At 56.6% G+C, this 17346-nt stretch overlaps 1 long non-coding RNA gene across 1 annotated transcript in view; it reads right to left on the bottom strand.

The window, feature by feature from the left end:
• Positions 1-13704: 13704 nt before the first annotated feature.
• Positions 13705-17346, bottom strand: part of LOC138366602 (uncharacterized) — a 34851-nt gene continuing 31209 nt past the window's right edge. Inside the window, exon 3 of the long non-coding RNA XR_011229175.1 lies at positions 13705-14907. This is a non-coding gene — a long non-coding RNA (uncharacterized lncRNA). The remainder of the gene's footprint in view (positions 14908-17346) is intronic.

Raw genomic sequence — 17346 nt, 5'->3', positions numbered from 1 at the left:
GCCCACTAGCAGCCACAGGACGCGTGTGGGGCCCACTAGCGTCCACAAGACGCGTGAGGGGCCCACTAGCGGCCACAGGACGCGTGAGGGGCCCACTAGCGGCCACAAGACGCGTGTGGGGCCCACTAGCGGCCACAGGACGCGTGAGGGGCCCACTAGCGTCCACAAGACGCGTGAGGGGCCCACTAGCGGCCACAGGACGCGTGTGGGGCCCACTAGCGGCCACAGGACGCGTGTGGGGGCCCACTAGCAGCCACAAGATGCGTGTGGGGCCGACTAGCGTCCACAGGACGCGTGTGGAGGTCTACTAGCGGCCACAGGATCCGTGTGGGGCCAACTCGCGGCCACAGGACGCGTGTGGGCACCCACTAGCAGCCACAAAACGCGTGGGGGCCCACTAGCGGCCACAGGACGCGTGTGGGGCCCACTAGCGGCCACAGGACGCGCGAGGGGCCCCACTAGCGGCCACAGTACCCGTGTGGGTTCCACTAGCGGCCACAGTACCCGTGTGGGTTCCACTAGCGGCCACAGGACTCCTGTGGGGCCCACTAGCGGCCACAGGACTCCTGTGGAGCCCACTAGCGGCCACAGGACTCCTGTGGGGAACACTAGCGGCCACAGGACTCCTGTGGGGCCCACTAGCGGCCACAGGACTCCTGTGGGGCCCACTAGCGGCCACAGGACGCGTGTGGGGGCCCACTAGCGGCCACACGACGCGTGTGGGGGCCCACTAGCGGCCACACGACGCGTGAAGGGCCCACTAGGGGCCACACGACGCGTGAAGGGCCCACTAGCGTCCACAAGACGCGTGTGGGGGCCCACTAGCGGCCACAAGACGCGTGTGGGGCCCACTAGCGGCCACAGGACGCGTGAGGGGCCCACTAGCGTCCACAGGACGCGTGAGGGGCCCACTAGCGTAAACAGGACGCGTGAGGGGCCCACTAGCGGCCACAGGACGCCTGTGGGGCCCACTAGCGGCCACAGGACGCCTGTGGGGCCCACTAGCGGCCACAGGACGCCTGTGGGGCCCACTAGCGGCCACAGGACGCCTGTGGGGCCCACTAGCGGCCACAGGACGCCTGTGGGGCCCACTAGCGGCCACAGGACGCCTGTGGGCCCCACTAGCGGCCACAGGACTCCTGTGGGGCCCACTAGCGGCCACAGGAATCCTCTGGGGCCCACTAGCGGCCACAGGACTCCTGTGGGGCCCACTAGCGGCCACAGGACGCGTGTGGGGGCCCACTAGCGGCCACAGGACGCGTGAGGGGCCCACTAGCGTCCACAAGACGCGTGAGGGGCCCACTAGCGGCCAAAGGACGCGTGAGGGGCCCACTAGCGGCCACAAGACGCGTGTGGGGCCCACTAGCGGCCACAGGACGCGTGAGGGGCCCACTAGCGTCCACAAGACGCGTGAGGGGCCCACTAGCGGCCACAGGACGCGTGTGGGGCCCACTAGCGGCCACAGGACGCGTGTGGGGGCCCACTAGCCGCCACAAGATGCGTGTGGGGCCGACTAGCGTCCACAGGACGCGTGTGGAGGTCTACTAGCGGCCACAGGATCCGTGTGGGGCCAACTCGCGGCCACAGGACGCGTGTGGGCACCCACTAGCAGCCACAAAACGCGTGGGGGCCCACTAGCGGCCACAGGACGCGTGTGAGGCCCACTAGCAGCCACAGGACGCGTGTGGGGGCCCACTAGCAGCCACAGGACGCGTGTGGGGCCCACTAGCGGCCACAGGACGCGCGAGGGGCCCCACTAGCGGCCACTGGACGCGCGAGGGGCCCCACTAGCAGCCACAGGACCCGTGTGGGGTCCACTAGCGGCCACAGTACCCGTGTGGGTTCCACTAGTGGCCACAGGACCCGTGTGGGGCCCACTAGCGGCCACAGGACTCCTGTGGGGCTCACTAGCGGCCACAGGACTCCTGTGGGGCCCACTAGCGGCCACAGGACTCCTGTGGGGCCCACTAGCGGCCACAGGACTCCTGTGGGGCCCACTAGCGGCCACAGGACTCCTGTGGGGCCCACTAGCGGCCACAGGACTCCTGTGGAGCCCACTAGCGGCCACAGGACTCCTGTGGAGCCCACTAGCGGCCACAGGAATCCTGTGGGGCCCACTAGCGGCCACAGGACTCCTGTGGGGCCCACTAGCGGCCACAGGACGCGTGTGGGGGCCCACTAGCGGCCACAGGACGCGTGAGGGGCCCACTAGCGTCCACAAGACGCGTGTGGGGGCGCACTAGCAGCCACAAGACGCGTGTGGAGCCCACTAGCGGCCAAAGGACGCGTGAGGGGCCCACTAGCGTCCACAGGACACGTGAGGGGCCCACATGCGTCCACAGGACGCGTGAGGGGCCCACTAGCAGCCACAGGACGCGTGTGGGGCGCACTAGCGGCAACAGGACGCGTGTGGGGCCCACTAGCGGGCACGAGATGCGTGTGGGGGTCCACTAGCGGCCACAGGACGCGTGTGGGGGCCCACTAGCAGCCACAGGACGCGTGTGAGGGCCCACTAGCAGCCACAGAACGCGTGTGGGGCCCACTAGCAGCCACAGAACGCGTGTGGGGCCCACTAGCGGCCACAGGACGCGTGAGGGGGTCCACTAGCGGCCACAAGACGCGTGTGAGGCTTACTAGCAGCCACAGGACGCGTATGAGGGCCCACTAGCAGCCACAGAACGCGTGTGGGGCCCACTAGCGGCCACAGGACGCGTGAGGGGGTCCACTAGCGGCCACAGGACGCGTGAGGGGGTCCACTAGCGGCCACAGGACGCGTGTGAGGCCTACTAGCGGACACAGGACACGTGTGGGGCCCGCCCACTAGCGGCCACAGGACGCGCGAGGGGGCCCACTAGCAGCCACAGGAACCGTGTGGGGTCCACTAGCGGCCGCAGGACCCGTGTGGGGTCCACTAGCGGCCGCAGGACCCGTGTGGGGCCCACTAGCGGCCACAGGACGCGTGTGGGGCCCACTAGCGGCCACAGGACTCCTGTGGGGCCCACTAGCGGCCACAGGAATCTTGTGGGGCCCACTAGCGGCCACAGGAATCCTGTGGGGCCCACTGGCGGCCACAGGAATCCTGTGGGGCCCACTAGCAGCCACAGGACGCGTGTGGGGGCCCACTAGCGGCCACAGGACGCGTGTGGGGGCCCACTAGTGGCTACAGGACGCGTGAGGAGCCCACTAGCGTCCACAAGACGCGTGTGGAGGCCCACTAGTAGCCAAAGGACGCGTGAGGGGCCCACTAGCGTCCACAGGACACGTGAGGGGCCCACAAGCGTCCACAGGACGCGTGAGGGGCCCACTAGCGGCCACAGGACGCGTGTGGGGCGCACTAGCGGCAACAGGACGCGTGTGGGGCCCACTAGCGGCCACGAGATGCGTGTGGGGGTCCACTAGCGGCCACAGGACGCGTGTGGGGGCCCACTAGCAGCCACAAGACGCGTGTGGGGCCCACTAGCGTCCACAGGACGCGTGTGGGGCCCACTAGCGGTCACAGGAGGCGTGTGGGGCCCACTAGCAGCCACAAAACGCGTGTGGGGCACACTAGCGGCCACAGGACGCGTGTGGGGTCCACTAGCAACCACAGGACGCGTGAGGGGGTCCACTAGCGGCCACAGGACGCGTGTGGGGCCCACTAGCGCCCACAGGACGCTTGTGGGGCCCACTAGCAGCAACAAGACGCGTGTGGGGCCCACTAGCGGCCATAGGACGCGTGTGGGGGCCCACTAGCAGCCACAAGACGTGTGTGGGGCCCACTAGCGGCCACAGGACGCGTGTGGGGGCCCACTAGCGGCCACCGGACGCATCTGGGCCCAACTGGCGGCCACAGTACGCGTGTGGGGGCCCACTAGCGGCCACCGGACGCATCTGGGTCCACTAGCGGCCACCGAACGCATCTGGGCCCACTAGCGGCCACAGGACGCTTGTGGGGCCCATTGGAGCCACAGGACTCCTGAGGGGCCCACTAGCGGCCACAAGAATCCTGTGGGGCCCACTAGTGGCCACAGGACTCCTGTTAGGCCCACTAGCGGCCACAGGACGCGTGAGGGGCCCCACTAGCGGCCACAGGACGCGCGAGGGGCCCCACTAGCGGCCACGGGACGCGCGAGGGGGCCCACTACCAGCCACAGGCACGTGGGAGGCCCACTAGCGACCATAGGACGCGTCGGGAGACCACTAGCGGCCACAGGACGCGTGAAGGGGTCCACTAGTGGCCACAGGACGCGTGTGGGGCCCCACTAGCGGCCACAAGACGCGCGAGGGGCCCCACTAGCAGCCACAGGACGCGCGAGGGGCCCCACTAGCGGCCACAGGACGCGCGAGGGGGCCCACTAGCAGCCACAGGCACGTGGGAGGCCCACTAGCAGCCACAGAACTCCTGTGGGGCCCACTAGCGGCCACAGAACTCCTGTGGGGCCCACTAGCGGCCACAGCACGCGTGAGGGGCCCACTACCGGCCACAGGACGCGTGAGGGGGTCCACTAGCGACCACAGGACGCGTGTGGGGGCCCACTAACGGCCACAGGACGCGTGTGGGGGCCCACTAGCGGCCACAAGACGCGTGTGGGGGCCCACTAGCGGCCACAAGACGCGTGTGGGGGCCCACTAGCGGCCACAAGACGCGTGTGGGGGCCCACTAGCGGCCACAAGACGCGTGTGGGGGCCCACTAGCGGCCACAGGACGCGTGAGGGGCCCACTAGCGTCCACAGAACGCGTGAGGGGCCCACTAGCGGCCACAGGACGCGTGTGGGGCCCACTAGCGGCCACTGGACTTCTGTGGGTCCCACTAGCGCCACAGGACGCGTGAGGGGGGCCCTCTAGCGGCCACAGGACGCGTGAAAACGCCCACTAGCGGCCACAGGACGCGTGAGGGGGTCCACTAGCGGCTACTGGACGCGTGTGGGGGCCCACTAGCAGCCACAGGACGCGTGTGGGGGCCCACTAGCGGCCACAGGCCGCGTGAGGGGCCCACTAGCGGCAACAGGACGCGTGTGGGGCCCACTATCAGCCACAGGACGCGTGTGGGGCCCACTCGCGGCCACAGGACGCGTGTGGGGCCCACTCGCGGCCACAGGACGCGTGTGGGGCCCACTAGCGGCCACAGGCCGCGTGATGGGCCCACTAGCGGCCACAGGCCGCGCGAGGGGCCCACTAGCGTCCACAGGACGCGTGAGGGGCCCACTAGCGGCCACAGGACGCGTGTGGGGCCCACTAGCGGCCACAGGACGCGTGAAGGGCCCACTAGCGGCCACAGGACGCGTGTGGGGCCCACTAGCGGCCAGAAGACGCGTGTGGGGGCCCACTAGCGGCCAGAAGACGCGTGTGGGGGTCCACTAGCGGCCACAGGACGCGTGTGGGGGCTCACTAGCATCCACAAGACGCGTGTGGGGACCACTAGCGTCCACAGGATGCGTGAGGGGGCCACTAGCGGCCACAGGACGCATGTGGAGCCCAATAGCGGCCACAGGACGCGTGTGGGGCCCAATAGCGGCCACAGGACGCGTGTGGGGCCCACTAGCGTCCACAGGACGCGTGAGGGGGCCACTATCGGCCACAGGACGCGTGTGGGGCCCAATAGCGGCCACAGGACGCGTGTGGGGCCCACTAGCGGCCACAGGATGCGTGTGGGGGTCCACTAGCGGCCACAGGATCCGTGTGGGGCCCACTTGCGGCCACAGGACGCGTGTGGAGGCCCACTAGCAGCCACAAGGCGCGTGTGGGGCCCACTAACGGCCACAGGACGCGTGAGGGGTCCACTAGCAACCACAGGACGCGTGAGGGGGTCCACTAGCGGCCACACGACGCGTGTGGTGCCCACTTGCGGCCACAGGATGCTTGTGGGGCCCACTAGCAGCCACAAGACGCGTGTGGGGACCACTAGTGGCCACAGGACGCGTGTGGGGGCCCACTAGCAGCCACAAGACGTGTGTGGGGTCCACTAGCGGCCACAGGACGCATGTGGGGGCCATCTAGCAGCCACAGGACGCATGTGGGGGCCATCTAGCAGCCACAGGACGCATGTGGGGGCCATCTAGCAGCCACAGGACGCGTGTGGGGCCCACTAGCGGCCACAGGACGCGTAAGGGGTCCACTAGCGGGCACAGGGCGCGTGTGGGCCCCACTAGCGGCCACAGGACGCGTGTGGGGGTCCACTAGCGGCCACAGGACCCGTGTGGGGGTTCACTAGCGGCCACAGGACGCGTGTGGGGCCTCACTAGCCGCCACAGTACGCATGTGGGGCCTCACTAGCGGCCACAGGACGCATGTGGGGCCCACTAGCGGCAACAGGACGCATGCGGGACCCACTAGTGGCCACAGTACGCATGCGGGGCCCTACTAGCGGCCACAGGACGCATGCGGGGCCCACTAGCGGCCACAAGACGCATGCGGGGCCCACTAGCGGCCACAGGACGCGTGGGGGGCCAACTAGCACCCACAGGACGCGTGTGGGGCCCACAGGACGCGTGTGGGGCCCACAGGACGCGTGGTGGCCCACTAGCGGCCACAGGACGCATGTGGGGCCCACTAGCGCCCACAGGACGCGTGGGGGGCCCACTAGCGGCCACAGGACGCATGCGGGGCCCACTAGCGGCCACAAGACGCATGCGGGGCCCACTAGCGACGACAGGACGCGTGGGGGTCCACTAGTGCCCACAGAATGCGTGTGGGGCCCAGTAGCGGCCACAGGACGCATGCGGGGCCCACTAGCGGCAACAGGACGCGTGGGGGGCCCACTAGCACCCACAAGACGCGTGGGGGGCCCACTAGCGGCCACAGAACGCGTGTGGGGCCCACTAACGGCCACAGGACGCGTGGAGGGCCCACTAGCGGCCACAGGACCCGTATGGGGCCCACTAGCCGCCACAGGACCCGTGTGGGGCCCACTAGCGGCCACAGGACGCGTGGAGGGCCCAGTAGCACCCACAGGACGCGTGGGGAGCCCACCAGTGGCCACAGGACGCGTGTGGGGCCCCAATTTGGCCTTAGGATGCGTGGTGGGGCCCCACTAACGGCCACAGGACGCGTGTGGGGCCCAATAGCGGCTACTGGATGCGTGTGGAGCCTACTAGTGGCTACGGGTCCCGTGGGGGCCCACTTGCGGCCACAGGACGTGTGTGGGGCCCACTAGCGGCCACAAGACGTGTGGGGGGACCACTAGCGGCCACAGGACGCGTGTGGGGCCCACTAGTGGCCACAGGACGCATGCGGGGGCCCACTAGCAGCCACAAGAAGCTTGTAGGACCCATTAGTAGCCAAAGGACGTATGCTGGGCCCACTAGTGGCCACAAGACGCATGCAGGGCCCTCTAGCGGCCACAGGACGCATGTTGGGCCTACTACTGGCCACAGGACGCACGTTGGGCCCCACTTGCGGCCACAGGACGCTTGTGGGGCCCACTAACCACCACGGGACGCGTGTAGGGCCCACTAGCGGCCACAGAACGCGTGTGGGGACCACTAGCGGCCACAGGACGCGTGTGGGGACCACTAGCGGCCACAGGACGCGTGTGGGGCCCACTAGCGGCCACAGGACGCGTGTGGGGCCCACTAGCGGCCACAGGACGCGTGTGGGGACCACTAGCGGCCACAGGACGCGTGTGGGGACCACTTGCGGCCACAGGACGCGTGTGGGGCCCACTAGCGGCCACAGGACGCGTGTGGGGCCCACTAGCGGCCACAGAACGCGTGTGGGGCCCACTAGCGGCCACAGCACGCGTGTGGGGCCCACTAGCGGCCACAGGACGCGTGTGGGGACCACTAGCGGCCACAGGACGCGTGTGGGGACCACTAGCGGCCACAGGACGCGTGTGGGGACCACTAGCGGCCACAGGACGCGTGTGGGGACCACTAGCGGCCACAGGACGCGTGTGGGGACCACTAGCGGCCACAGGACGCGTGTGGGGACCACTAGCGGCCACAGGACGCGTGTGGGGACCACTAGCGGCCACAGGACGCGTGTGGGGACCACTAGCGGCCACAGGACGCGTGTGGGGACCACTAGCGGCCACAGGACGCGTGTGGGGACCACTAGCGGCCACAGGACGCGTGTGGGGACCACTAGCGGCCACAGGACGCGTGTGGGGACCACTAGCGGCCACAGGACGCGTGTGGGGACCACTAGCGGCCACAGGACGCGTGTGGGGACCACTAGCGGCCACAGGACGCGTGTGGGGACCACTAGCGGCCACAGGACGCGTGTGGGGACCACTAGCGGCCACAGGACGCGTGTGGGGACCACTAGCGGCCACAGGACGCGTGTGGGGACCACTAGCGGCCACAGGACGCGTGTGGGGACCACTAGCGGCCACAGGACGCGTGTGGGGACCACTAGCGGCCACAGGACGCGTGTGGGGACCACTAGCGGCCACAGGACGCGTGTGGGGACCACTAGCGGCCACAGGACGCGTGTGGGGACCACTAGCGGCCACAGGACGCGTGTGGGGACCACTAGCGGCCACAGGACGCGTGTGGGGACCACTAGCGGCCACAGGACGCGTGTGGGGACCACTAGCGGCCACAGGACGCGTGTGGGGACCACTAGTGGCCACAGGACGCGTGTGGGGACCACTAGCGGCCACAGGACGCGTGTGGGGACCACTAGCGGCCACAGGACGCGTGTGGGGACCACTAGCGGCCACAGAACGCGTGTGGGGACCACTAGCGGCCACAGGACGCGTGTGGGGACCACTAGCGGCCACAGAACGCGTGTGGGGACCACTAGCGGCCACAGAACGCGTGTGGGGACCACTTGCGGCCACAGGACGCGTGTGGGGACCACTAGCGGCCACAGAACGCGTGTGGGGACCACTAGCGGCCACAGAACGCGTGTGGGGACCACTTGCGGCCACAGGACGCGTGTGGGGACCACTAGCGGCCACAGAACGCGTGTGGGGACCACTAGCGGCCACAGAACGCGTGTGGGGACCACCTGCGGCCACAGGACGCGTGTGGGGACCACTTGCGGCCACAGAACGCGTGTGGGGACCACTAGCGGCCACAAGAAGCTTGTAGGACCCAATAGTGGCCACAGGACGTTTGCTGGGCCCACTAGTGGCCACAGGACGCATGTGGGGGCCCTCTAGCGGCCACAAAACGCACGTGGGGGCCTACTACTGGCCACAGAACGCACGTTGGGCTCCACTTGCGGCCACAGGACGCTTACAGGCCCACTAGTGGCCACAGGACTCTTGTGGGGCCCACTAACCACCACGGGACGCGTGTAGGGACTCACTATGGGCCACAGGACGCGTGTAGGGCCTCACTATGGGCCACAGGACGCATGTGGGGCCCACTATCGGCCACAGGACGCGTGGTGGGCCCACTATCGGCCACAGGACGCGTGGGGGGCCCACTATCGGCCACAGGACGCGTGGGGGGCCCACTATCGGCCACAGGACGCGTGGGGGGCCCACTATCGGCCACAGGACGCGTGGGGGGCCCACTAGCGGCCACAGGACCCGTGTGGGGCCCACTAGAGGCCACAAGACACATGTGGGGCGCACTAGTGGCCATAGGATGCATATAGGGCCCACTAGCGGCCACAGGACGCGTGTGTGTGGCCCACTAGCGGCCACAGGACTCGTGTGGGGCCCACTAGCGGCCTCTGGACGCGTGTGGGGCCCCACTAGCGGCCACAGGACGCATGTGGGGCCCACTAGGAATCATAGGACTCGTGCGGGGTCCACTAGCGGCCACAGGACCCTTGTGGATCACCCACTCTCGGCCAAAAGACGCGTGAGGGGCCAACTATCGTTCATAGGACGCGTGTGGGGACCCACTAGCGCTCCCAGGACGGTTGTGGGGCCCACTAATGCCCAGAGGACGGGTGTTGGGGCCCACTAGCTCCCACAGGACGGTTGTGGGGCCCACTACCACACCACAATATAAACTATAGGAACAGACAAGCAAAACCTGGAGACGCAGATATAATTAAAGCTTCATAGTCCATTAACAATGCTGTAATATTTTATCACAAAAAGACTATAGTAACTAATATTAACGTGCAAATATTTAAGAGAGAAAATAAATTATTAATTGATAATTAAAGTTATCAACTTATGAAACGACAAAATTTTAAGTGCAAGGTTTACAAAATTTTGTGAAATTGAGAGTCTAGTTAGTAACAAATTGGCAAATCGTAAATATTTTGAGTTTAGACTGATTTGTATGTATTTATGTATAACTTATACATAAACATATACATGTCTTATATATACATGTCTTACTTCCCTTAGTAAGCGAGAGGGGAAGACAACCTTAGACGTTTTGGTCGAAGTTGGGGTGGGGTGGGGGGGGGGGGGGGAGGGGGGGTCAAACCCACTCTGCAATAAATGACTAAAATACCATCCGACGCCTGTAGAGACCCCATCTAGCCTCTTTTATATATCACCCACATTGACCTACAGTGCCTATGATATTTAAACGCATCCAGTGAGTGGCAGTGAGGACCCATACCCATCCAACGGGTGGTGGTGGACCCCATACGAATGCTTTTGGGTGGTACTGGACCTCAAGCATTGAGTGACTGCGTGTGGATGTTATATCCATCCTATTTGTAGTAGTTTTCCCCGTGGACATTCCAACGTCATGTCGTTTTCTGTGAACGTTCCTACAATTCATTCTCTTTAAAGTTGTCAAAGCGTACACTATTGTAAATAATGTTTGGCGAACAAACCATTATTATATATAATAATTTATAGCGTGCTTATTACAATTTACTGAGAAGCACCAAGATTTCTCCTAAGTGCTAACCCTTTAACTAGATGCAGTGTAGAATAGTGGTTTAAATCATGGGTTGAGACATTGACAAAGAATGGAGACTTTTGTCTGCCCGAAACGCTGCGCGTACTAGTGGCTTTACAAGATTGTAAATACTATGCTATGTATTCTCACAAACCCTATGTACCTTCTTGTATATAAATAAATATTATAATTTTAACTATTTTCAGTAAAGAGTAAACTAGTTTTAGTCATGAGTATCCATCCGTCAACAGCCATCATCTTCGCTGACGACTTCACTACAATCTTAATTAAGCCTTAAAATCATCCAAAATACTAAAATAAGGAGCCATAGGTCGTAGCTACATATACCATTGGTGAAACCATCTGTGTGTGTACTTTCACGTGAATAAATATTTTGATTTTAACTATAAATCTTAATAATTGGAATTATTATTATTTAGTTAACTTTTGTCTCCAAGTCCAGTAGATGGTAATCAATTTCCTCCTTACCAGTAAATAATTTTATGCTAAATTTTGAGCACTGTGTTCAGTCCCACAAGGTCTAATTACTGACCATTCTCAAGATGCATGAACTGTATAATAAACTGATTGCTTTGGTAATTATTAATCGATATATTTTTCACATATATTGAAGTCAAGAATGATAAAAATCGTCTGAAATGATAATCTACTTTTAAGGCAATTTTACGAGTAATATTACGGCAAGACTTTATAATTAGCGTTGATTAGCAGAGACTAGCATCTGAATTTTACTTAAGGCGCGTTTGTCAAGCTTCCGACTGTCTTGTGTAGAGCCCCGGGAGCTGACACTTGCACCACTACGAACCGGTAGTTATTTATTTATTTATATATAGTTAAGTCAAGGTAACTATCGTTCAAATGCAATGGTCAGGACGAATTATTCCGTTCGAGGACAGAAGAAAATGTATATATGTTGCTTAGCATTGTAACTGTGTGGCCACGTCTTTGGTAGAAAATAATAATAATAATAAACTTGTTATATTAGAGAACTTTCTACACTACACTGAGTAATCATGAATGATGCAAATCGACTGAAATGCTTCACTTCAAGGTAATTTTACGATTAATATATACAACAAGTTATATAATTAGCGTTGATGGTATAAAAAATAAAAACAGATCAACATCATGGATGAACATCCTAAAGATTAACATCCTGGTTCATGAGTTTTAGAAAATTTCACTAATTACCCATTACTAGAATTACATCTCTAGCCTGCTGAATTTAAGTAGTCATGTTATTAAAGCATGTTTTAAATTTAGTTTTGAATTTGTAGTTTTAATTTTTAAATACTACTTTCCGTTAGTACACTTACAGGAATTTGTAATATATATTTAACCGAATTTTTAAGGTTGAAGGACAGACGTTAAGGGCTAGCCTCTCGCATGATACAAGTGGGGTAAGCGTCACAGGCCAGTTTGGGTCAGTTATAGTGCCACACGCAGCAGCATTATGCGCACTTAACCCAACCTTCAATTCGTCAAGGAAAATCTGAAATAAGGGTAGTTTTACCCACACACTTCACTAGTTCTAGTACGGGGAACTAGGGGAAAGGAAGGGGGGACGCAACAAGGGTAAAGGGAGGGGATCCTCCACTTTCAACTAACCTTCAAAAGACGAAGCTGGAACTGGATACCAAAAGTGAGGTAAAATATGCTGAAGTGCTTTTTGTCTCATCGTTCCTTATATAACCAGCAGCCAACTAAACCCAGCCGCTGATTGGTTGACACTCACCCTAAAACTCAACCCATTGGTTAACATTATGCGAGTTTGAGGTGTCAATCAGTGACCAACACAACCCGTTCTCACACTAGGCTGTTTAAAACAGCGGCCGTCCTCGCCAGACGCATTCATCAATTTTAACATTTTAACATACTGTGTATTAAAAATTGGTTTGTTCTCATATATAAATTAATATTCTTATACATAAAAATTGAATGTATAGTTTGGCGTAGGTTTGGTGTTTAGGTTCTGTTGGTAATTATTTGTATTTGAAGTACGTGGGTGAAGCATATATAGAATTATGGTTCGAACAGAGGACGTGAGCGAAGCACTTGTTCCGGAAGTGTTCGGACGTCATCAGTTGAGTCATGTGTAAACCGCTTTTCATTCATAAACAGGGGGATTAGCGGGTGCATGGAATCACTTTTGGGGCTTTGTTTGGAGGACGGGCTGCATTATTGGTTCATTAGAGACTCGTTCGGATTTGGGGAAAGTGAAGCAGCCCGTCCTACAAACAAAGACCCAAAAGTGATTCCATGCACCTGCTCAAGCCTATGTTTATGCAGCCCGTCCTCCAAACAAAGATCCAAAAGTGATTCCATGTACCCGCCAAACCCCCTGTTTATGAATGAAAAGCGGTTTACACACGACTCACAACTGCTGACGTTCGAACATATCCGGAACAAGTGTTTCACTGACGAATTTTGTTCGAATCACAACGCTATAAATGCTTCACCCACGTACTACAAATACAAATAATCGCCAACAGAACCTAAACACCTAACCTAACCTATGCCTATATATGCACAATATGCTAATATATTATAATATTAATTTATACTTGAGAAAATTCCCGTTTTGAATGAACAGCACATTAAAATTTATGAATGCGTCTGTGGGGTCGACCGCTGGATGTAATGGACTTGAGTCGAGGACGGGTTGGTTTATGAATTAAAAACGGTTTACACACGACTCACAACTGATTTTGTTCGAACACTTCCGGAACAGGTGCTTCAGTGACGAATTTTGTTCGAACCACAACGTTGTAAATGCTTCACCTACGTACTACATACACAAATAATCGCCCACATAACCTAAACACCTAACTTAACCTATGCCTATATATGAACAATATGCTAATATATTACAATATTAATTTATATTTGAGAAAATTCCCGTTTTGGATGAACAGCATGTACAAATTTATGAATGCGTCTGTGGGGTCGACCACTGGATGGAATGGACTTGAGTCGAGGATGGGTTGAACGACAGAGAAGCAAAGTAACATGACAATCCTATGAAGGCATGACTTAACACTACATTTGTGCGCATTATCTACAGCATTTATTTTAAAGTCATATTAACAAAGGAATAGTTACGATATTATAGATATATATAAATACACACATTTTCCAAACTATAACAAAAGTATTCCTACACGTTTTGAAATCACAATGGTATCAACTGTACATGCAGATCACTTAATTTTTCAAGGGCTTGTAAGAGAAGTTCTGAAAGGTCACGAGTCTGGCCAGTGGGGAGTCGTATCTGCGACACTTTGTAGTCGCAGTGGAACCGGACGGGTGGCATGCCTGACTGGTTTTGTTGCTAGTGCTTGTTGCAGACTTTGCCGAGCAGGAGACCCTTATTTGTGCTGGGTCCGACACCTCGTCATCCACGGAGGGTTGATGATGGGCTACGAAGCCTGGCTCGCCTGTGACGGAGCTTTGATGGACTTTTGTAGTTTCACCAATGTTAGCACTCTGGTGCGCTTTGGGTGTATCTTTAATGGAGCTAGAGCGTGGGCCTGCATGGAATGTAGCCTCGGCAGGCGTGGAGCTAGAGCGTGGGCCTGCATGGAGCGTAGCCTCGACAGGCGTGGAGCTAAACCGTGGGCCTGCATGGGGTGTAGCCTCATCAGGCGTGGAGCTAGACCGTGGGCCTTCATGGGGCGTAGCCTCGACAGGCGTGGAGCTAGAGCATGCTTGAGATTCTGTGAAACTTTTCTGTGCCTCGACATCTATCGAGCATGACGGGATTGATACGCTGCCATGTTCAGATAAGAAATTTCTCTGACCAACCCAGCCAGGTAACGAACTTCGTCTTTGCTGTAGGCTGACACTTTCGGGAGAGTGTTCTCCATTTCCCAAGGTAAATACGCTGTCCTCCACTGGTGGTACTGTGGGTATTTCTGGAGAAATGTGTTCTCCTCTCGCTGTCTGCCCCCTGCATACCCGGCAGCAAACGGCTAACAGGAACATGACAACAACGACAGGTACAAACACTATGAAGCCAAGACTATCATCTCCGCCGATCCTGGTAACTCTGCTCATGTTGGTATGATAATGCCTGTACTGTGGCATTTTACGAGTGAAGAAGTACCAGAGTAACTTCAATGGTCACAGTTGTGCAGCTTCCTGGAAAAGAAATTAACTATAAGAAGTAAGGATTGATGATACAAGACCGAACCTAACTAGGACACTCAGCAGATATTACACAAGATAGCGCAATACAGGAACCCAAAGTAGCATGTTTACGAGTCAAGGCTCCGCCAAATTCCCCTCCACAAGTTTTAGAAGGATGCAGTTACATACAAGTACTTGAATTCAAGCCTAGTACTTTCAATTTCAACATTAGTTGGTACTTAAACTTTTAACTGTACTTTGCCAAATTAACTTTTAAGAGCTTCAAGTAACTTTAAGCATCTACTAGCTGCTTTATACATTTTTACAATTTATAATCAAAATTTGGCAACACTCATATATTTAAGTAAGTAATTATCAAAAGAAGGCACCAAACCGGGAAGGTTATGTAGCCCCATCAAATGTGTGGAATAATCAGAGGGCGCTAAATATCACCAAGGATGCCACTACGAGAACAGAAACGCACAAGGCGAACGATATCAAAAGTATCCAATTCATCAAGAATTCCATCGTGGGACAAGTGACCGCGAGGAACGGTCGGAAAGCAAGACACGCTCGTCCTGGAAGTCAGGACATTAACAAGGATACGCACGACCGTAAGAGGGACAATGCAATTTGGACAATAAGGAGCAAGGGAAGCATTCCATTAAGTGACCGTGAGTTAAGCGTGTATGGCCAATACGTAACCTGGCCAGAGCCGTTTCCCATCGCCGATTACGGTAGTAGGGGGGAAGGCCATGGGGAGGACACTATGCTTAAGAGTATGCAGTTTGTTACCATCAACAGAAGACCAACGGGCAAGGATGGAGGAATGAATAACTGGGTAAAAGTCAGAATAAGGTATACCTATACTGGAGATGCAGAATGTGGTAAGATTATTATTTTACTCCTCTGATATACTTCATCCACACCGGAAGTACGGTGATGTACGGATCAAACTGAAAAAACTGGCTTGACAACAGTTTACTGTACAGATCCCTGCAGATACGTAACCACTGGTTGCTCCAGTAAATATTAGTTCTCCATGCAAAAGGAGATGCGAAAATTTACAGACAATCCTTGTCGAAAATCAGACACATACTAATACTGTACTATATACTAACATTGTAACCATCATAAGATGTAGTTAATTTATATTAGTTAGTCAACAAAAGTTTAAAGAGAATGGGAGATTTGGTATCTGTCATCACAATATATTTATACATAACGTATCCTGTGAAGCAACAGTTTAGTAATTCAACTCAATAACAAAAACTGTTTTTTTATGCTTTAACTACATAAAATATACCGTAAACCTAAAGGTTTCCTCCTATTGTCAATATAAAGACAATATTGGAACCAATCCTGGAGAGACGCCTCTCCTAGGCGAGCCAGTGTACCAGATTGTAAACACACGAGAGGGCTTCTTGTGGAGAATTTCGCGACACGCACAACCTCGTCAAAGACTCAAATTATAAGTCGACCAACCGAGAAATTGCCACAGCGACCCTTACACTAACAACGGGAAGTGCTAATTATATCCATACAGTGTACAAATGATTATTGAGCTCTTATTCATTATGTAGTATTGTTGATATGGTTAAGCAGCCTGCGAAGCCCCAAACCAGGGTAAGCCAGGTTTGCGATAAATAACGCTTCCTTGTACTATAACATATGCGCGGATGCAGTTAGTACTCTGTAGTCATTTCGCAGGTGTGGTTCAAGGGAGGTAAGTTACTGAGAGTTTGCCACCTGCAAGCACCACAGATGTTTATACATGCTTTGACTACCCCTCCCTCCCTTTGTAGAGGTCGGCCGAGCGGACAGCACGCTGGACTTGTGGTCCCGGGTTCGATCCCGGACGCCGGCGAGAAACAATGGGCAGTGTTTCTTTCACCTTATGCCCCCGTTATCTTGCAGTAAATAGGTACCTAGGTGTTAGTCAGCTGTCACGGGCTGCTTCCTGGGGGTGGAGGCCTGGTCGAGGACCGGGCCGCGGGGACACTAAAGCCCCGAAATCATCTCAAGATAACCCCAACAGACGCCATTTACATGACCAGAAGATCCACGTGTGGCTAACCCAAAGCTGATGTTTAGGGACCAGCTCTCTCTCCCACTGCCAAAACAGGCCATATTAACACTCACAGCCGAGAACCCAGTTAACTTTATACTAACACATGTATACAATATAATAATTTATAGTATTAACATATACTGTAGCCTATTCAAACAGTAAATGTGTATAGCTTATTTATACCCACCAATTGTGGTACAAACTATGTACATTTAACAACTCCCCACTTGTGTTCAGGTAAGATCTGGCAGGTTAAATTTTAAAACACAGTCCACTATTTGAAGTAATAATAAATATCAATATATTCAATATAAATAAACTAAAAAGCTATAAAAATAAAAACACAATGCCTGCTAGGAATTACCCCACAATCCTGATGC

This window comes from Procambarus clarkii, chromosome 20 (assembly GCF_040958095.1).
Source record: "Procambarus clarkii isolate CNS0578487 chromosome 20, FALCON_Pclarkii_2.0, whole genome shotgun sequence".
Taxonomy (NCBI): Eukaryota; Metazoa; Arthropoda; class Malacostraca; order Decapoda; family Cambaridae; genus Procambarus; species Procambarus clarkii.
The sequence above is the reverse complement of the archived record's forward strand: the minus strand, read 5'-3'. Positions and strand labels throughout refer to the sequence as shown.